Source organism: Elephantulus edwardii, unplaced genomic scaffold, assembly GCF_000299155.1.
Source record: "Elephantulus edwardii isolate Elephantulus edwardi_28Jun2011 unplaced genomic scaffold, EleEdw1.0 scaffold00090, whole genome shotgun sequence".
In the NCBI taxonomy this organism is placed as follows: domain Eukaryota; kingdom Metazoa; phylum Chordata; class Mammalia; order Macroscelidea; family Macroscelididae; genus Elephantulus; species Elephantulus edwardii.
This window is the reverse complement of record NW_006399840.1, coordinates 8,819,119-8,839,499: the sequence shown is the minus strand read 5'-3', so window position 1 is coordinate 8,839,499 and position 20,381 is coordinate 8,819,119. Positions and strand designations below refer to the sequence as shown.

General features: G+C 40.0%; 1 protein-coding gene across 2 annotated transcripts in view; it reads left to right on the top strand.

Moving 5' to 3' along the window:
* Nucleotides 1-20,381, top strand: part of ESRRG (estrogen-related receptor gamma) — an 826,733-nt gene that overhangs the window by 198,335 nt on the left and 608,017 nt on the right. For both annotated transcript variants that reach the window (XM_006890562.1, XM_006890563.1), the window contains exon 2: nt 16,254-16,346. The gene's annotated coding sequence lies outside the window, so the exon portion shown is untranslated. The remainder of the gene's footprint in view (nt 1-16,253; nt 16,347-20,381) is intronic.

The following is a 20,381-nucleotide window of genomic DNA, read 5'->3' as shown; positions in this document are numbered from 1 at the left end:
TCGTGCTGCCATCCCTACTCGCCTTGATCTGCTGAGAAGTTCTACGTGTAAAGGAGTCTCCTTAGACTTTTCTAGTGTTTGTTAGAGGAATATGAGTAGATGAATTCATGGCTGGGGCTTCAAATAATCTTCTTTTCTATGACCATTAATTTGAAAGCAAATTCTCTGGTCTACATCTCTTATGAATTGTATATTCGAGCTTTTATTTGGTGTGATTTTTTTGTGTTTGTTTGTTTTTTTGTTAAAGTAGGCTTTCAGTATAGGATTAAGGCTTTAGGAATTTGTGGGGCTTATAGTAGCTTCTTAAGGTGAAATCATAAGGGGCCTCTGGGGCGCAGTGTGTTGTGCTAACCAAAAGGCCGCTGTTATTGGCTGGTTTGAATTCACCAGCTGCCCCTCAGGAGAAAGATAAGCACTCTTCTCTTTTTAAGATTTACAGCCTTGGAAAACCAGCAGAGGGCCATGAGTTTTGAAGGTAATACACTATAACCTCATTTTCTGGCTGAACATTTCTCAGATACATAAACTTATATTTCGAATCTCTTTAATAAACTAGGATGAACATTTCCAGTAATTGTGTAAAATGGTGGTGGCGGTGGGAATTTCCACACTTAAGAAGGAGAGGAGGGACTCATGATCCAGAGTAGTGGAAACATATTTAGTAAATTAAGTCTGCCATTTATATGGAATGTTTTACTTCCTTAGCTGGGTCTATAGGATCTGGTTGTTATTTATTCATTCATGTAACAGGTTGTAGTGGAAAGCTTACTGTTATGTGATGGGTACTCTTCCCCCTGGAAAATATTTTTCTAAACATGCTTTCTTTTGTTGAAAATCAAGACATTATTTGAAGTCTGTTACGATTTGGTCAGACACACTCCGCCTTCGTGAAGATTTTAAACAGTGTAAATATCTGGGGGAGAAGAATGGACAGTCCCCTCTCTGCGATTAACTGCTTCTGGAAACCCACCAGAGGGTCATCTGTGGGTCAGCTCCCATTCAATGGTACACAACAAAGCTCTTTTTTGGAATTCCCTTTAGAACAAGTGGTGGAACTGTCACATTGTCACATAAATTATCACTGTTATAGTACCATTGTTGTTCTCCAGAGTGCTGAAGAGACTAAGGTGCACCTGATCCAGGCCATGATCTTCAAAATTACTTGCTATGCATCAAAGCACTGGACAATGACTAAGGATGACAGAAGAATTGATACTTTGAGTTGTGGTGCTGGTGAAGAATATTGAATGTATAATGGACTGCCAAAAGAACAAACAGGCCTGTCTGGGAGAGCATGTAATCAAGCTGCTCCTTGAAGGCAAGGATTTTGAAGCTTTGTCTTACATACTTTGGGCATGTTGCCAGGAGGGGGTCAGTCCTTAAAGAAAGACATCATGATTGGAAGGTTGGTGGGACAGTGCATGAGAGGAAGACCTTGGATGAGATGGATTGACACAGTGACTGGGGTAATGGTGGTAGGTGTGTCGGAGACAGTGAGAGTGGCTCAGGACAGGCAGGGTTCAGAGCTATGGCACATAGGATTTCAACATACATTTGTGGAGCAGCAACCACATACCAGAAATCATGTTGCTCTATGGGATTTATGATAACTAGAACACATTATTTATCATTGATAAAGACTCAGTCAAATGAAATCACATGTTTGGGAGGCACTGAATTGTTGTTAGGTACCACCGAGTCAATTCTAACTCATAGAGACCCTATGAACAACAGATCTGAACCTGACCTGGATGTGCCATCCTCATCATTTCAGATCTACGCTAGCCCATTTGTCCAGTCACTCTGTCAGTCCATCTTGTTGAGCATCTTCCTCTTTCACTGACCTTTTCAAGCATGATGCTTGCCTTCTTCTAAGGACTGTTCTCTCCTAACAACATGAGTGTGAGATGCAGTTTTATAATCCTTACCTCTAAAGAGAACCCTGGGTAAACTTCCTCCAAGACAGACTTGTTCTTTTTATAGTCCACGGAATATATTCAGTACTCTTCTCTAGCATCACAACTCAAAAGCATATATTCTTCTGTCCTTACTCATGGTCCAACTTTAAGATTCATAGCAAGTAATTGGAGAGCCTGTGGCTTGAACCAGGTGCATCTTAGCCTTTAAATTGATATCGTTGCTCCTTAGCACCTTAGTTAAAAATCTCCTTGACAGCACGTTTTTCCAGTACAATATATCTTTTGATTTTGTCATCTGTACCACTGGTATTGATTGTTGATCCACGTAAAATGAAATCGTTGACAACTTCAATCTTTTCTCCGTCTATCATGATGTTGCCTATAGATCCAGAAGGAGGCTTTTTGTTTGGTTGATGTTGAGATGTAGTTCATATTGAAGCTGAATTATTTGATCTTCTGGAGTTAGTGCTAATAGTGGTGAAATATTTTTAATATTATGATGGTAACACAATATGGAAAATGTCATCATTGCCAATGAAGTGTAAATGCAAAGCCTGCTGCGTTGGTCAATTTTTTGGCATGTGTGTTTTTAACAGAATAATATTTTTTTCAAAAAAATCATATTTTGCAGGATAATTCACAAGAATTTATAAGACTTCTTTGGTCTTCCAAACTTATGAAAGAGAGGAAACCAAGCACTGTTGTAGTACAAACCTATAAGCTCTGCAGAAGAAAGATGGGCATTCTCCTTCTGTGTGATTTGTTGCCACTGAAAAGCTGCTGGAGGGTCAACTCTAAGTCAACACTGACTCATCAGTATTTGACAACAGTTGATAGTGAATGACCAAAATGACCAAATACACTTTCGTCAGCTTGTAATTGCTTGTTGCCGAATATGGTAATAGGCAAATTCACTGAAAAGCAAAGATACTTCATTTACTTTCTTTGTATTTTTCATTTCAACTATCTCATTTGTGGAACTGCTTGGGTCATGACAGGGAAAAGCCCAGTTTAAATACAGAGCAGAGTTTAGGGCTGTTGTACATAGGGTCGCTGAGTCGCAAGTGACTCGACGGCACATAACAACAGCAACAACAACATAAAGATGATAGCTTGTGATCTAATGCACTAATACTGGATAGGCTAACTATGCTGAACATTATTAATCCTGTTAAAATGAAGACAAGCAAATATTGACTGCATTCATTTCCCTTGAAAGAAGATAAACAACCAGAAAAAGCAGTGGGAGCAGAGAAGGGAGGTCCTCTTAGCTAGAAAACAAATGTTTGTGTTGTTGTTGAGTTTTATTGAGTTGGAACCAACCCATAGCTGACCCTCTGGCAGGTTTTCAGAGGCAGTGAATCACACAGGAGGAAATTGCCCAGCCTTCTCCCATGGAGCAGCTGGTGGACTTGAACCACATGCCTTCAGGCTCAGTTTTTCACAACTTTAAAAATTATGCCTTGATGAAACTGCCCATTGCCTCTTGCTCACTGATATCAAGTCTATCCTGGCTCTTAGCAACCCTATGGGACAAAATAGGACAAAGCCTCATGTGGTTTCAGAGGCTGCAAGTCTTGATGGGAATTCTTTTGTCTCTCTCCCACAGAGCAGCTGGTGGGTTTGAACTGCCAACTTTTTGGTTAGCAGCAAAGTACTTTTGCTCACAGTGCACCAGGGCTCTTTCCCCTTGTCATTGTTGTTGTTGATCACCTTCAAGTCGAGCACGGTTCATAGCGACCCTATGAACAAAAGGCCTGGAACACAACAATAACATGCATTCTCCATCTTTCAAATACATAGGAAGTAATTGAAAAGACCATGGCTTGAATCAAGTGCACCTTAGTATTTAAACTGACATTGTGACTCTTTAATTTGGAGAAAGCCTTGACAATAAATTTTCCCAGTGCAGAATAAAAAAGTCCTGAAGCCTTTCTAGAACTATCGTCGTTTCTTAATGTTCATAGAGTTTTCAGAGGCATGTGGTTTGGAAAGTGGATGCCACTCCTGCTTCCAATCTTAAGGGACCTTTAATATCATCTCACTTTTCAGTAGAGTCTGCATACTTTGTATGTTTAGAGAGAGTTGCTCTATGATTCATACACAAGAAACCAAGAATGAGGAGTTTCCAGGAAAGTTTCCTTTTCCTCCTTTCATCACATCTGGAAGCGAGGAGCTAGAAGTGGTGGCTTCATTCAGAGCGTCTCCATGCTAGCAGCCATTAGAAGCAGACAGCATATTACATAGCTTCAGGATGGGGAAGGAGTTGGTGGGTCTACTCACAGCATCCCAAAAAATGCTGAACCCCCTCATGATAGATACGCACCCCTAAATTGGGCTTTGGTTCCCGAAACACTCAGAGCAACCTTTAGACATGCTGCTGCTTCTTTGTTCTTAAGTAAATCCTGTGAAAGTCAACAAAATGGCAGCAGAGGGAAGATCAGCAGTCCAGGGATTTAGGAAATCCAGGGGTTTTTGTGAATTCTTCCTTCTTCCTTCCTTAGTTAAAATGTTCAGCTTTTGGTCTAAAACACAGCTGAAAACCTTATGCAAAGAACTGTAAACAAACACCCACTGAACCATCTGGTCTTGTAACACATACAAGTGATTAAGCTTCAGAGCTACGATTGTTAAATTTTTTAAAAAAACACAACAATCCCAAACACCCCCAAATAGACTCCTTAAATATGCTTATAGGGAGAAATGTGTGAGGGCTTCACCAGTAAATAATCTGTTGTTGATGTTACATGCTATTGAGTTGGACCAACCCATAGCTGACCTTCATGCTACTTTTCAGTGCCTATATAAAGCATGGAAGGAAATCGCTCCTCTCTCTCCTTTGGAGAAGCTGGTGGATTCAAATTGTGTGTTTTGGGGTCGGCAGCTGAACGCCTTACCATGAGGCCACTAGTGCTTCTTGGTAAATAATCTGGAGAAGTTACAGCATTTTTCCCCTCTTGCTCTTGTCTGCCATTGTTTCCCTCTTTAGCCATCCTTCCTTCTTTTCCTTCTTCCAACCTCCTCCTCTTTCTCTCTCACTCCCTCCCTTCTTTCTTTCCTCAGGAGTCCTCCTTCCCTCCACCCTACTGTCTTTTCTCATGAGGCTTTAGACACCAACATATGCACTTGAATACATGGTTGTGATGACTCTGCTGAGTCTACCTTATTGACAACTGAGAATACTTTTTGTTCTCATCTCATGTTTGCATGTATGTGTGGGTGTGCATGTGCACACAAGAGTATGTCTCAGTGCTTCCTGGAGAAGATATTGTTAGACAAACTAGACTCTTTGCAAATAATGAATCCAAATAATTTTTGTCCATCATAACAAAAGGAAGTAAGACCAGAGAGAAAAGACTTAATGTAACAAGCTCTCATTTTAATTGTTTTGTATTAGCACTATCTCTGTGGTTCATTTCCCCAAGTTAGAGTGCACATGGATTGAATCCTTCATATGTTTATGAAGTTAGAATGAATCTGAATTGGAATATTTCCTATAGGTCACATCACTAAAAGAAAAAAGAGTAAGTGATATACTGTACCACAAGTATATGGAAATAGTATAGATCTCTAGCTGGTGTCTTTTGAAATTAATCACTAGGGATGAAATAATAGTGCAATATTCAAAGAGCCAAAGGCACTGCTGTGGAGTCAGAACTGACTGATGCCTCACCTCGCAGCCAGTGGTTTTCAGAGGCTGTAAACCTCACTGGAGGAGATTGCACATAGTTTTCCCTCACAGCGGCTGGTGGACTCCAGGTAACAGCAAGCTGTGGCCTTTTAGCTGGCTGAACATCCCTGCTGGCCTATGCTGAAGAGCTCCCAATACTGTATTTTCTGCTTCAGTCTTTTCTCATTTTGACCAAATTTACTCTATTAACTGAAATAAGAATGAAAATAGTTGGAAGAAGAGGTGTTTAACCATGATAAGGGCATTAATATATTAACAAAAGCACCTCCAAATATTTAATCACCCAAATGTAATAGGATTTTTTTTCTCTGTTGTACATTTCATGATACGTGTTCCTGGTTGGTTGGGGTAACTCTCTTTCAAGTGATGACTTGGGAAGCTGGGCTCCTTCTGTCTTGGGGTGGCTTTCTGACTTCGGTGCAGGATCTTCCAAGTTTCTCTAATCATCAGCAAAAACGTATGGAAAGGGGCTGAAACCAACATGTATTGCTGTGGTTGAGGAGTGTTGACAGCTCATGTCTGGAATGGCAGTTGTCACTTTCTACCTTTTTTTTTGTGTGAGAGGATCAGTACATGTGAGGAGTCTGGGGACGTGGTGTGTCTTTACAGCAAGGTAGAAGAGGAAGTATGTTTGATCACTAGCTAAAAGAGAAGAAAAAGACAAGTGGTGTTGTGGGACATTCTGTTGTACTTTTTAATTTGCTAAGAAGAAAACATACAGTAATGCACTGATAAAGTGCCTGTAGGGGTCAGAAGAATGGGGAGCCCTGATCTAACGTAAACCCTGCAACTAGGGCTGATTCAGGCAAACAACATGAAGTCATTCAATCTTGATTTGAGAAGAGACACACTGAATCAGCTCCTACAAGCAGGTCCAAGCCACTCTACCTCATTTTACTAATGAATTCTCAGAAAGCACATCAGAGGCAGCCTGTATGTAGGAAAGAGGTGAGTTTGCATTTTTTCCCTTTAGTATTTGACACAAGAATAGATTCACTTTAAGATGAACTTTTTGTCATCTGGAAAACCATCACTGTGATGTTTTCATACCCACAAATTCATAGCCATCAATGTGATGTATTCATATCCACATATCAACAAATGCTTACATTTCTGAGTTAGAGAAAAATAAGCACCAAGGGCACAGTGAGTCAGACCTGGCCAACTCTATGGAATCGTGGGCTTGCCTCAGACAGACTTAAAGCTTTTAGAACCAGCTTCCAAGGAGTGTACTGAGAAGCCAGATGCTACCACTGGAAAAGCACCATATAATAGAATATGTCATAACAGACTCCATTTGACAAGTCTTGTAATTGTTTTCCAAAACTGGGCAAAGACTTGGAGATTTCCCCAGTTTTAGAAAACAATTACAACATTAAACAATGTTTAATGATGATGAAAGAAAAGGAGATTCTGGTTTTTTTTTTTTCTGTCTTATGAAAGGGATTTGATGGTAGTGGGGGTAGGGGGGAAACAGAGAAGCGAACATGAGGTTATTTTAGGAAATCCACCCCTCTGTCGGGTTTCTGAGACAGTGAATCTATACAGCAGGGACTTCCCATCTCTTTCCCTTGGCAGAGCTGGTGGATTTGAACTGTGGTTAGCAGCACCATACCCAGCACATAACATAAGCAGAAAATCACCTTTGTTTTAGGAAGACAACTCTAAAATTCACGTAGATAACCAGATTTCGTTTGGCTAATTGATTTTGCAAGGATGGTAATAATTCATTTTTCAAGGATGGTAAAACTTAGGCTCACATGCTTTGGGCATGTTGTCAGAAGGGGCCATTTCTTAGTGAAAGATCTCCTACTGGGAAAGTTAGCTAAAGAAAGGAATGTCCTCAGCCAGATGGGTTGGCGCAGTGACTGTAATAGTGGGTGGGCTCAAGCACGGTGGAGATTGGATGGTGCAGGTTAGGGCAAGGCTCAGATCTGTTGTTCATAAGGTCACTAGGAGCTGTAGGTGACTCACCAGCACCTAAGAACAACCACAAATGAATTTTGTTATTAAAAGGCAAATTGCTATACATCCTTCTGAAATATCCTAACACCATTCTGCTTTTGCTGTGCATTTTCAGTCCCTGTAAGGATCAGTCAGATATACCCTTAATGCTTTTTTCTTTTCTTTTTTTTTTTGTCTGTTCCATGTAAATGCAGTGCCCTGATCCAAAGTGTGGTGGTCCTGATGAAGGAAGGGTCAGCCATGTGATTATATACACGTTGATCCTGTTGCTTTTGCTATGCATCAGTGCCTTTTTAGAAAATCACAGATACAGCATTTCTTGAGCTGATGATGTAGTTTGGATGCTCACTGGAAAGAGCCAAGCTGTAGCAGTAGGGGTGGGTTTGTTTCAATTGGGAGGATTATGGTTATATCTACAATGTCACTAATATTCTCCGTACTCTTTAGAACACAGTTGATTGACATAAAAATCTACGCATGGTTTAAATCTATGATGTACTGGTCCTAGTGACTACTGGTTTGTTTTAGGCCAATTACTATTTTGGGGAACTACTGAAATTGATAATGACAGACTCATTGAGGGTCCTGAAGTTTCTCAGAAAATTAATTCATTCATCTGGTAAATAATGAGCAGTTCCAGAGAGCAGCTTTCCTCCTCTTCTATTTTCTATTGAATGTGAGAAGCCAGTTCCTCTCAGACTAACCTTGCTCATGCCAACCTACTTTATTGAATTTTTTTGTAACTGTGGTCTGCCAAATACACAGAACTAGGGCTTGGCGCACCAGTTTTGATCAGACCAACCATCAGAATCATAATGTTCTAAGTACAAAGCCCACTAATTGAATTTCTTTCACTGACTTGAAATATAGCGGCCAAGGCAGAGAAAACTGCTGCTATTTTTTATGAGGTCCAGAGCCTACAGTCATTTTTAAAATGTGAGTGATGCAATTTCTTGTATCTTTCATTTAAAATGCTACTTGGTAAACAGTGTTTCAGATTAGTGTATTTGTAATTTAAATGAAGACAATACATCAAGCTGAATCTGAAAAAAAAAGTTTAGCAAGTGATTTATTCTTCTTTTAGAGTGATCTACTGTAGAAAATAATAAATAAGTAAAGAGAGAGAGGAAAGGCGAAAAGAAGGCTTGTGGATTTTAGGAGACAAACCAGAACCATTTCTAAACGAGTCAGTCTTGATAACTAAATCTTTGTTTTCTTCAAGCTCACTAATAAATTCTGCCTAATTCATTTTTTATTCTCTCTTGGGGTCTGCTTGCAGATTTGCCTCAACAAAGGAAGCATCATGTTACATCTTTTAAATAATTGATGGCTCAGTCCAAGCCAGCTTGAAGGAAATTCTGAAAATAGGTACTGATTGAGCAAATGCCTCCTTCCTCCACCCATCCCCCTCTGCAGCAATCTCCACTCTCACCTCTGTTCCCCAAAACCGCTTTATCCGCCACCTATTCTTAGCCCTTCTCTTGACTGGTAGCTGATGGTAATATTGTTTCAGTTGAGGCTTTGCGTACCACTTGCTGTCTTCCACTTTTCTCTATCAGTTTGTCTATTTCATTAAAAATAGAGTGTGGTGTTCATTAGACGCTGACTGCTGTACCGAAGAGCTCTTACAGAATCATCAGAAGTATATGACATGATCACTACAAGAAATGGTTTTTTGGGACCATACAAAATTTGACTTCCAACTCATTCCTCTAAATTTACAGGGTGCCATCGTCAAGGGTCACATTACCCTGGAAGCTGCGTCATCTGTGGTAGTTTCACCTAGTTCCAGCTGTGTCCTCCCCAGGTTCTTATATTGTGAGCTGAGCTGTGTTTTTCACCCCAGAGAAAGTGAGGATGTCTCCATCTGCTGTGGATTGAATTGTGTTCCCAAAAAGATGTATTATAAATCCTAACCTCTGACTTGTGGGTTATCATTCTTTGTTATGTTAATGGGGGGGGGGTTGTAGGGTATGTTTGAATTCTCAATATTTCTGAGATGTGAAAGGGATTAAACAAGCAGAAGAAGCTGCAGTGGTGAAGCAGAAGGGATGACATCCACAGAGAGATCACCCAGCAAAACAAGCTGAAAGAAACAGGGGCCTTTCTCCAGAGCCGTCCAAGAGAGAAAGCCTTCCCCCAAAACAAACACCATGAGTTCTGACCTGTAGACTTTTTTAAGCATGAGAGAAGAAATTTTTGTTTGTTGAAGGCACTTTCTGTGGTATTTCTTTGTAGAAGCACTTTTGTCGTTGTCGTTGTGTACTGCCGAGTCAGAACTGACCCATAGCTGACTCTCCAGCAGGTTTTCAGAGGCAGTGAATCACACAAGAGGAGACTGCTCATCTTTCTCCTGGGGTGCTCATCTGTCTCCTACGGTGGCAGATTCAAACCTTACACCTTTGCATCAGTAATGCAGTTCCTTACCACTAAGTAACTAGAGTTCTACCAGAGCACTCGATAATGAAAACCCCATCTTATATCACATTTGATATCTGAAACCTTGGAGAGCTGTTTTTTTTATCAGGTAGCTGTGGTTGATCCAACATCATACACTGGTGAACCATGGTGTTGCAATCCCAAAGGCACATGGTTCGAAACCACCAGCTGCTCTGAGGGAGAAGGATGGACAGTCTCCTCCTGTGTGTTTTACTGTCTCTGAAAACCCACTGGAGGGTCTAGTGTGGGTCAATTCTGACTCAGCTGTAAACAACTACATGGTGAATGTAACTTCTAGTCATGATTGTAAGTAGTGATGCCTACTAGGACCTCTCTCTCCTCTCTAGGAAGATGAGGACTTTGGACTGGATCCACTACCTCTGTCAGTTATAACCTTCTTGTGTCCTTGGATGGAGCTCTGGTGGGCTCCTCTAAGGAGGGAAATGAGAAAACGAAGTAGCAGCTGCACTCAGTATGTTTTGGGGTACTGTCTTAGTTTCTTAATGCTGTTGTAACAAAAGTACTACACATCAGTAGTTTTGAAGAAGAAAAATCTGTTCTTCACAGTTTAGGAGACTGAACAGGGGATGCCAGCTCCAGGAGAAGGCTTTCTCTGTCCTCTCTGGGGGAAAGGCTTGGCTGGGCCTCTCCAGCTCCGGTGTCCCTTAGTTCCTTGCGGATCTCCACGTGGTATCTGTCTTTCCCCAATTTGTCTTTGCTTGTCTTTGTTCTCATCTGCTGTATTCATATCCCAAAAATGATTGCTTTAAAACACACTTTATATTGCTCATTCTGCATACAGACTAATTAGCATAACACAGAAAACCGTATCCCCAAATGCCATTTCATCCATAGATGTTTGGTTAGAATGTAAAACATGTATTTTTTTTTTTTTGTTAGGAGTATAGTTTATCTCTTTCATCTATGACAAGTATGGTTTTGTGATTCTGAGTTTCACTATATGGAGAGTACATACTATCTCTTTATTAACCTTTTCATTCGCTGTTAATTTAAAAACTAATACTTTACACACATCCTTTGTGTCAGACGATGGTCAGCACTATTGAGTTTGGAAAGTTGACTATGAAGTGATGAATAAACATTGTAAGATCTCAATCTGAAGTTCTAAGCTTAAACTCACTTCACTTGAGGAGAAAAGCCTTACATTGCTTCCATCACGGAGAGCAGAGTTTAAAAAAGATCTCAAAACTATCACAAAATCTAGCCCACCTTTTTAAGGGACAATTTAAAATCTTACGTTGGTTACATGGTTACATTTTCTCTATAATTAAACTACCTCCTGTGGAACAGAGGTCATTTTTCACCCTATATCTTCCCATAGCCAGTGACTCGTTGTAGATCCTGTATCAAGAATATCTTGTCTGACAGATTTCATTGAAATCCTAACATGAAAACCTTCATACAATCAATCCCAGTTAGATAGAGATGTAAGTGTGTGTGTGTGTGTGTGTGTGTGTGTGTGTGTAGAGAGAATGAGAGAGAGAGAGATAACCAACATATGGTAGGGAATCAGTAAGCATAAAAATTTCTTCTGTCTGTTTATCTTTAATTATCTGACTGTATCTTAATATTATAGTCAGAACAGGAAATATTTGCTTCCCCCTTTTTGAAATATTCTGCTCTCCATTTGTTTTTTGATAATCTGTAATGCCCAGAATTTTGCATCTGTGTATAAGATTATCACATGTAACTCTTCCAAGGAGATGTACACTAAATTCTGTAATTCCTAAGAACAGTTGTATTGTAAGTTGTTGGGTTCCATTGTAATACTATTATGGTTCATGAATTTTATGGGCTAAATGTCTTCTCTTTATATTGGAATGCCCATTTTTAGTACCTGTTAGTGACATAAAGCCCGCATTGCTCTTCTTTTGATGGTATAGAAATGGTAACCATCTTCTAAGGTGGTGGCTACAACACAGAGAATATTGTTAGGCTGGTTGGTAGGAATTGAGTTGTTGGTGACGGCATAGATTGTATTGTTTTGAGGTCATTGACTTTATGGGCACAAGAACACTAGTGCTTTAGTTCTTCATATTTTCTTGAGGGAGTCCTGTGGTGGGTTTTGAATTGCGTTGTTAACCAGAAGAAAGCTGAAACCTGCCAATTACTCACATTCAGCAAGGCTAATGTTAGCCAGCCTCCTTCCCGTTGAGATCTTTAGCCTTGGAAACACAGGAGAAGGTTGCCATGAACTGGAGTCATCTTTATCACAGTGGAATAATTTGGTTTCAGATATTTCCAGAATTTCTTTTTTTAGGATAAAGAGGAGAATGCAGATGCATCCTTCTCCACCCTCACACTGTACGGACACCCGAGGGAGAAGGCACATATTATTCTCATAGTAATCTATATGAAAGATTCCCCTTTAGCTTTTCCAGTACAAAATCCATACAACCATGTTATTGTTAGGTACCATCAAGCTCCAGTTCACAGCAATCCTGTGTTTAACAGACTAGAACCCTGCCCAGTCCTGTGACATTCTGACAATCGCTGCTGTGTGCAAATATTGAAGCAGTTATGGCATCAATCTATCTCATTAGGGTCTTTCCCTTGTCCACTCACCCTCTGCTTTTCCAGGGACTAAACTTTCCTGATAACATAAATACTCAATATGTTGTTGTTGTTATGTGCCGTCGAGTCGTTTTCGACTCATAGCGACCCTATATATGAGACAAAATCTCACCGTTATCACCTCCAATGAGTGTCCAGGTTGTACATTTTTCAAGACAGATTTATTTGTTCTTTTGGCTGTCCATGATATATTCAGTATTTTTTCCCAACACCACAAATCAAAGGCATTAGGTTTTCATCAGTCTTTCTTATCAATTGTCCCCAAATTCATATGCATATGAAGCAATTGCAAATATCTGGTGACTTTAAATCCCCAAATAAACTGTTTGGTTGTCAGTGCATACATCCAGCATCAGTAATTAAATGAGTATTGGCAGTTACTAGTTTGCAAAGTTCAAGAGCCAGTTGCAATGAAAGAAGAAATTCAAGCTACACTGAAGGCATTGACAAAAAATAAGACCCCAGAAACTGATGAAATACCAGTTGACATGTTGCAACAAACAGATGCAGCCCTGAATGTGCTCACTCACCTTGTGCCAAGAAATTTGGAAGATGGCTGCCTGGCCAAGTCACTGGAAGATATCCATATTTATTCCCATTCTCAAAGAAGATGATTTAACAGAATGTAGAAATTATCAAACAATGTCATTAATATCATATGTAAGTAAAATCTTGCTGGAGATTATTTGAAAAAGGCCAGGAAGCAACCGAGCATGGAAACACTGCATGTTTCAAAATCAGGAAAGGCGTATGCCAGGGGTGCATCCTGTCACTAAACCTTTTTAATATATACGCAGAACAGATTCTCCGGGAGGCTGGGCTCTATGAGGAGGAATGTGGCATCAGGACATCAAAAACCTGCGTTATGCAGATGACACGACCTTGCTTGTCAAACTGAGGAGGACCTGAAGCACTTGCTACAGAAGGTCAAGGACTGCAGCCTTCAATATGGACTGAAGCTCAACATCAAAAAACCCAAAAATTTTTACCACTGGGCCTATTGGCAGCTTCATGATAGACGATGAAAAGATTGAGATTGTTAACAGCTTCAGCTTGCTTGGCTGCACAGTCAACACTCTTCGTACCAGCAGCCAGGAAATAAAAAGACAAATTACATTGGGAAAATCTGCTCTCAGGGACATCTCTAGATTACTGAAGAGCAATGATGTCAGCCTAGAGACTAAGATGCATCTGATCCAGGCCATGGTCTTCACACTTACTGTGCATCAGAAAGCTGGACAATGACTAAGAACAACAGAAAAAGAATTGACACCTTTGAGCTGTGGTGCTGCAGAAGAGTACTGAATATTCCATGAATTCATCTTGAAGAGGATGAAACCAGGCTACTCCTTGGAGGCAAGAATTTAGAAGCTCTGTCTGACATACCTTGGGCATCTTTGGAGAGGGACATCATACTTGAGAGGATGAAGGGACAGTGCAGGAGAGGAAGACCCTGAATGAGGTGGATTGACTCAGTGACTGGGGCAGTGGGGGTAGGTGTGCCAGAGACAATGAGGTTGCCTCAGGATAGAGCAGGGTTCTGAGCTGTTGTATGTAGGGTTGCTTTGAGATGTAAGTGACTCAATGACACATAACAGACAGCTTCCAGAGGAAATTGTTGACCAGCAATTCAAGCTGGATTCATAAGAGTCTGTGGAACAAGAGATATCATTGTTAAGGTTGGGTGGATCTTAGCTGAAAGAAAAGAATGCAAGAAAGAGGTTTACTTTTGTATTATTAATTATGAAAATATGTGTGAGTTAAAAAAAGGAATAATAATATTGAGAAAAAGAGTTCTTTTTCTCAAAAAAGAATACTTAACTGCTCCTGCTACTTTGCTTACTCTGTATTGTTAGTGGCATGGACTGTGCCCTTTATTTCTTTATATTTACACATTCCACAACTTTTTAAAAAGTCTCCTGTGTTCACAGTCCTAGAAATAATGTCGAATTCTCACCTTCAGATCATATTTTTTTTTCCTCACTCATGAGTGTAGTGGAAACACCCTCCTGATTTTAGCTACAACCACCCCCCCCCCATTTTGATTCTTTTCCTGTTTCCTTCAAGTAGGCTCCAGCTCATACAAACCCCACATACTAAAGTGGTGTTGTTGTGTGCCATCAATTTAGAATCAACACATAGCTCCAGGGTTTTCAGGGTTTCAGGGAACTCTCCAGTGGGTTCTCAGGGGCTCTAAAGCATATAGGAGGAGATTGCCTGTCTGTCTCCCTGGAGAGCACCTGCTGGGTTGGATTTTAGGGAGTTTGGGTTGACAGTACAATTCCTTCCACTAGGTCACCAGAGCTCCTTAGATAAACACTCTTAAATTCCGATCTATAATGGAAACCTCCTTGGACTGCATGCTTAGTTGATTTTGTGCTTACTGTATGCAAGAACTTAATTTTAAGTCATTACTCAAATGATCTGCTGTTGCCTAAATAGTTTCTCTCCAGCAGTAAAGCAGATGATCAAAGAATGATTCCAATTGCTTTTTGTAGAGTTGGCTTGCTAAAGGGAGGTTGGAAGTGAAACCTAAATCTTGTTTAATTGTCAAACATTTCATTTTTAACTTCACCCTTTAAAGACAAAGGGGAGGAAAAGCTGATGATTTAAAGAGCCTTTAGAAAATACGATTTAGAGGCCACTCTGAGAATCTTGTAATCACAATACTGGAATCTCTTTGAAGTCTTCACTCCCCAAAGTCTATAGTTACCACATTCATGCCTCAAGGGGTGTGGTGGAAAATGGCCTAGTGCCACCTGACTAATTAGTTTTTCCACATCTTGTACTTAATAAATGGACCGAGTTGTTTGCTCCCAACCACTTGTTGAGGGCGTCTCTGTAGTCAATTGGTCACAACTTCCTTTCTGTTTGTCTTTCCCTGTGCAGTGGGCCCATAGAGAATTCTCCTTCAATATCTGAGAGTCCACATGAGTGAAGTAATACTTCTCTTTCTTCATGTAAGAGTACTGAGAAGGTAACAGTTAGTTCAATCATGTGCAATGGCCATTTTTGTACCTCACAACTTCTCACAACAGCATTTCCAAAAGCATTTTTGGTTAAAACCCACCACGGAGTTATTGGAACAGAAACTTCTCATTTTCTTGGTCTTACGTATCTACTTGTTCTTATTTCTCTTTTTCTGGGGATTACAGAAATAGCAATAAGAAACAAAGCCTTCTTATTTGGAAAAAGGCATATATTTTGAGACTAATGTAAAGTAAGTAGATCGTCCCTTGGTCCCTCAGATGGAAATTGTGGTTTTTTTTGAAAGTTATAAATGGGTGTTATAATGGAAAATGCTTTGAAACTCTAACCAGAGCATTTGCTATAAATAAGAGAGAAGCGGAAGATTAATAAATCTGATAAAGCTGAGGAGGAAGACAAATAAAAATAAGAAATGAAGACTGTACCTTATTTTGAGTGTTAATACAGCCCTGAGTGTGTGTGTGTGTGTGTGTGTGTGTGTGTATGAAAATCAAAGACTTGATAAAAGCAAGCATGCTAAGTCATAGCTATTAATGTGTGCTTAATTCTATTGCTGGGGAGATTTTGCTAAATGCAGCAGCCAAGAATATTGACCTTCCTTTCCCCCTCCCTTTTTCTTTTGGTTGGATCCTTGCTCACATCACATACATGAACAGAGCTGGCGATTCACGGGTTCATCAATGAAACAATATTAAAGTATGAAGATGTAAGAAAGAAAACCCTTCGCTAACGTTGTTGCAGTTTGAAAGGTAAGTAGTTCCCTAGACCATGTGATGATTCCAGTGTTCTTTTAAAACCTATGTCACACAATACCGTGTGATACACACATACTTCAGGGGTAAGTGGCCACTCGACATCTTTGACTGTCACTGTCATTCTGACAAGTACTTTCTTAATAATTTGAATGAAAAAGATTCCATTCTTTATTATTCTGGCTTTTCAAATGCACAAGGGGGGATGGAATGTGAGTTTTGTAGTGTTTTATTACACAGGATATTCTGACGAGTCAGGCTTTATACATGTGTATTTTGATCATGAGGTTTCTTTTGGTTTGTTTTAACCTCTGTTTCTAATAATTTGTTATATTAACCAGTATGTAAATTTGCTATATTGACCAGTACATCATGGTTATCAGGGTCAGACTACTTAGTTATTTTTTACTTTTCACCTTTTCATGAGGCCTAGTAAAATATTGGGGAGCTCTGGTGGTGTCATCCATAGTGAATTACATGGTTAACCCCAAGGCGACTCTTCTCTGGTGGTTCCAGCCCCCAGAGGAAGAGGTCATTCTCCTCTGGTTATGACTTACAGCCCCAGAAATCTGCTGGAGTGTTGCTGTGAGTTGAAACTAACTTAATGGCGGTGAGTTTTTGCGTAAAACTTTTTTTATCCTTTATGTCTTTTCTGGTACTTAAAATGTGAAGTCTTTCTAATTCTATCAACGTCTACTTTATTAAAAGCTCTTGCTTTTATGTCTTTAGTTACTAAGCACCCATTATTTCCAAGTATTTTTACATGCTTAAACTCCTTCTCTCCATTTTTAAAGCCACATCCATGTGCTATCTACTTTTCCAGTTTATTGGAAACTATTTAATGTGTCTCCAGCCCTTTATTGGGGTCTATGGACCCCCTTGTAATGACTGTCATGCATGAAGGCCTTCTATAGCAGAGAGTCAGATCACCCAATTGACCTTCAGAACTCCAGAAAGTGAGGAAGCACCACTCCCCTTAACTCCTCTCGTGGTACGTTAGAAGATGGAGAAATCCAGGGATACTCACTCCTGACCATGCCTGCTCCATCCTGTTTACTGTTGAACCTTCTGGAACAAGTCAGTTTTCCTGAATGGCATTCAGCAGATTCCAGCTTCCCTGTGGAAAATGGCATTTTATATATTGAGTCGCCGCTTTCATGACACAAAATTTGCTTAATTTACAAATGGAAGAGGTTGTTGTTGTTGTTGTTATGTGCCATCAACTCGCCTGTGATTCGTAGCAAGCCTATATTCAGCAGCTCTGAAGCTGGCCCTGTCCTGAAGAAGTCTCATTAATTCTCACACACAAACCCCCATTGCCCCAGTCACTGGGGCAATTGACCTATCTCATCCTGGGTCTTCCTCTCCTGTGCTGTCCCTCCACCCTTCTGAGCACAATATCAGGATAGTTTAGACCATAGGAGAATATGTTTCCATATTTGAAATTGTTGAATTGAACAATGTTCTTGCTGCTCTTTTAACTAATTCTGTCATCAGAAGGATGGTGCAGGAGAGGGCAACAAGGTTCAGCTCTGTTCATCATAGGCTCACTATGATGGTACCTAATAATGACAGAAATATCATAAGATGGACTTCTGGTTAAATATCATTCCAGGACATGATTCTGGCATTTCATCTGCTGTTTCATGAAGCATCAGTTTGGTTAAATTATTGATGATACTTGAATGTGTGTCCCTTAAAAAAAATATAGTGTACCTTGCATTATAAAAACCTGAGGGGAGAGAGGGAGTTGATGGTAATATTGTGCTGATTAAAAAGGGTGTATAGCAATTGCTAAAATTATGATAAATAAGTTGCACATCTTATTAAAATGATAAAGTAGCAAAAGTTGTGTGATATATTTGCAACAATGGTAAAAGAATAGTAATTGCCAAGGCTGATTATGTAAAACTAAAAAGCATATGAGGTTTGATTTCTTAGTTTGGAGGTTTAGAGGCATGGCTTCATGGGACATAACAATAATTTGGCTTAATAACAGTTTTAGTGCTTCTGTTCTTCCTCTTATTTTGTTGCAAGGTTCCTGGGTTTTAGAAACTTGAACATGGCCATCTAAAGCATATTTCATTTCTATTTGCCTGTTATAATTGAGGAAGATGGAAAGTCAGGAATAGAAGAAGTATATGAAGCTAATTGCCTCCATGAAGAGAAGTCTCCCTGACTGTAAGACCAGAACTGTACGAACCTGACTGAACATTTAGATCAAAGATTTCATAGAGGAGTCCTGACCTAATGGGGGAATGTGCAGGACAGAATTACACATTCTTACCATCTGTAGACATCTTAGAGTCAGGCAAGTTGGATGAATCCCTAAAACTATTGCCCTGAGATGATTAAACACTAAACCAAAAATATTCCCTCAAGTCTTCTTAATTGCAAAAAATAGGTTAGCTTAATTAGTTTTAAAAAGCATTATTTTTTGAGCATTCTATTTTTAAAGAATCATCTATTTGGGATCAAACTGACAACAAAGACTTAAAAGATTAGAGAGGAATTTTAGGGGACAGTGAAGTTATGTTAATGAAGGAGGAGACAGCTCAGCAGAGGAGCATGAAAATAGTTGTAAAACCTAAAGAAGGTAATCAGTGTCAATAAATGGAAAGTGTAGAAACAGTTGAATTGGTATGTATATTTTGTTGTGTAGGGACCTCTGGTGGCCTGGCAGCAAGAAGTTGCACTGCAATCCCGAAAGCTCAGTGGTTCGAGGCCACCAGCCGCTCCACAGGGGAAGGATGGGCAATCTCCTCCCATGTGATTAACCGCCTCTGAAAACCTGCCGGAGGGTCAGCTATGAGTTGGTTGCAACTTGACAGTACACAACAACCACAACAACGTGTGTGTGTGTGTGTGTGTGTGTGTGTGTGTGTGTGAAAACTTGGGTGTACTTTGAAATTCATGTTTGCTATACTATTGCACAAAGTGGTCATTATTGGTACTCTAGAAATAGTATGAAAGAATGTATCACAGGATTCCTTTAAATAACCAACTCAGACCATTTAAATTATGATTTGAAGGAAGCCCTGGTGGCCTAGTGGCAAGAAGCTGCTCTGCAATCCCAGAGGTACGCTGTTCAAATCCACCAGATGCTCTGCTGGACAAGGAGGGGAAATCTCCTGTACCAATCAGATCCAATTTGACTGAACACACACAAAAATGAAAAAAAATAAATTATGATCTGATTTGGAAAAAAAAGACCCAAACAATTACCACACACTCAACTTTTCGAGAAGACATCTACTTGGTCATGTGAGGCAGGAGAAGACCAGCAACTAGAAAGGAGGGTCTTCTGTGAGCTAAATAGGGATTTGTTTCCATTGAGGGAAGAATTTGCTTTTCTAGAGTCTTCCAGAGTAAACACTTTCATCTTTCTCACCTCCAAAGTACAGGAGAAGGAAAAAAACAAAGCAGGTCAATTTGAGTTTGGGAAAGATAAATCTCCTTCTTTGGTGGGTCGAATTGTGCATTATGCATGTGCGTAAAATTGAGGTTTGCTTTGATCCTGACTATTAAACGTTTATTTTTAAACTCAGACTGGGCAGGAAGCCAGTGATGCTCTTTTCCCCTGCAGCACATCCTGAGTTTTTGGGTCTCCAGTCCTGCCGAATTCAAGTAATGGAACAGCAGGAAGGAATTGAAGAGTGTGGAGTCTTCTTGGGTGCCAAGGGCTCCACCCCCACCCTTCCTCACCTCCATTTTTGAAATTCAAATTGAATGCAATTTTCAGCTCATTTGAGCCAGAATATACTGTTGCTGAGCTTCAGTGGCTCTTAAATTCAAACTCACAGGAGAAAACAGATATCATCTGTCACAGAGGGTGAGGGAGAGAATACTCCCTGCATTTTATTCATGGGTGGCAGAGCTCTAGTAACTAATTCAAAATCTTTCTGACTAATAGACTAATCATTCTCCAGCAAACTTATCAATTAATCGATGGGACTTTTAGGACACTCATCTTCTGACGTTGGGGAGTGTTTTCTTTCTCCCTTTAAGAGAGTAATTGTGCAAGTCTATTTT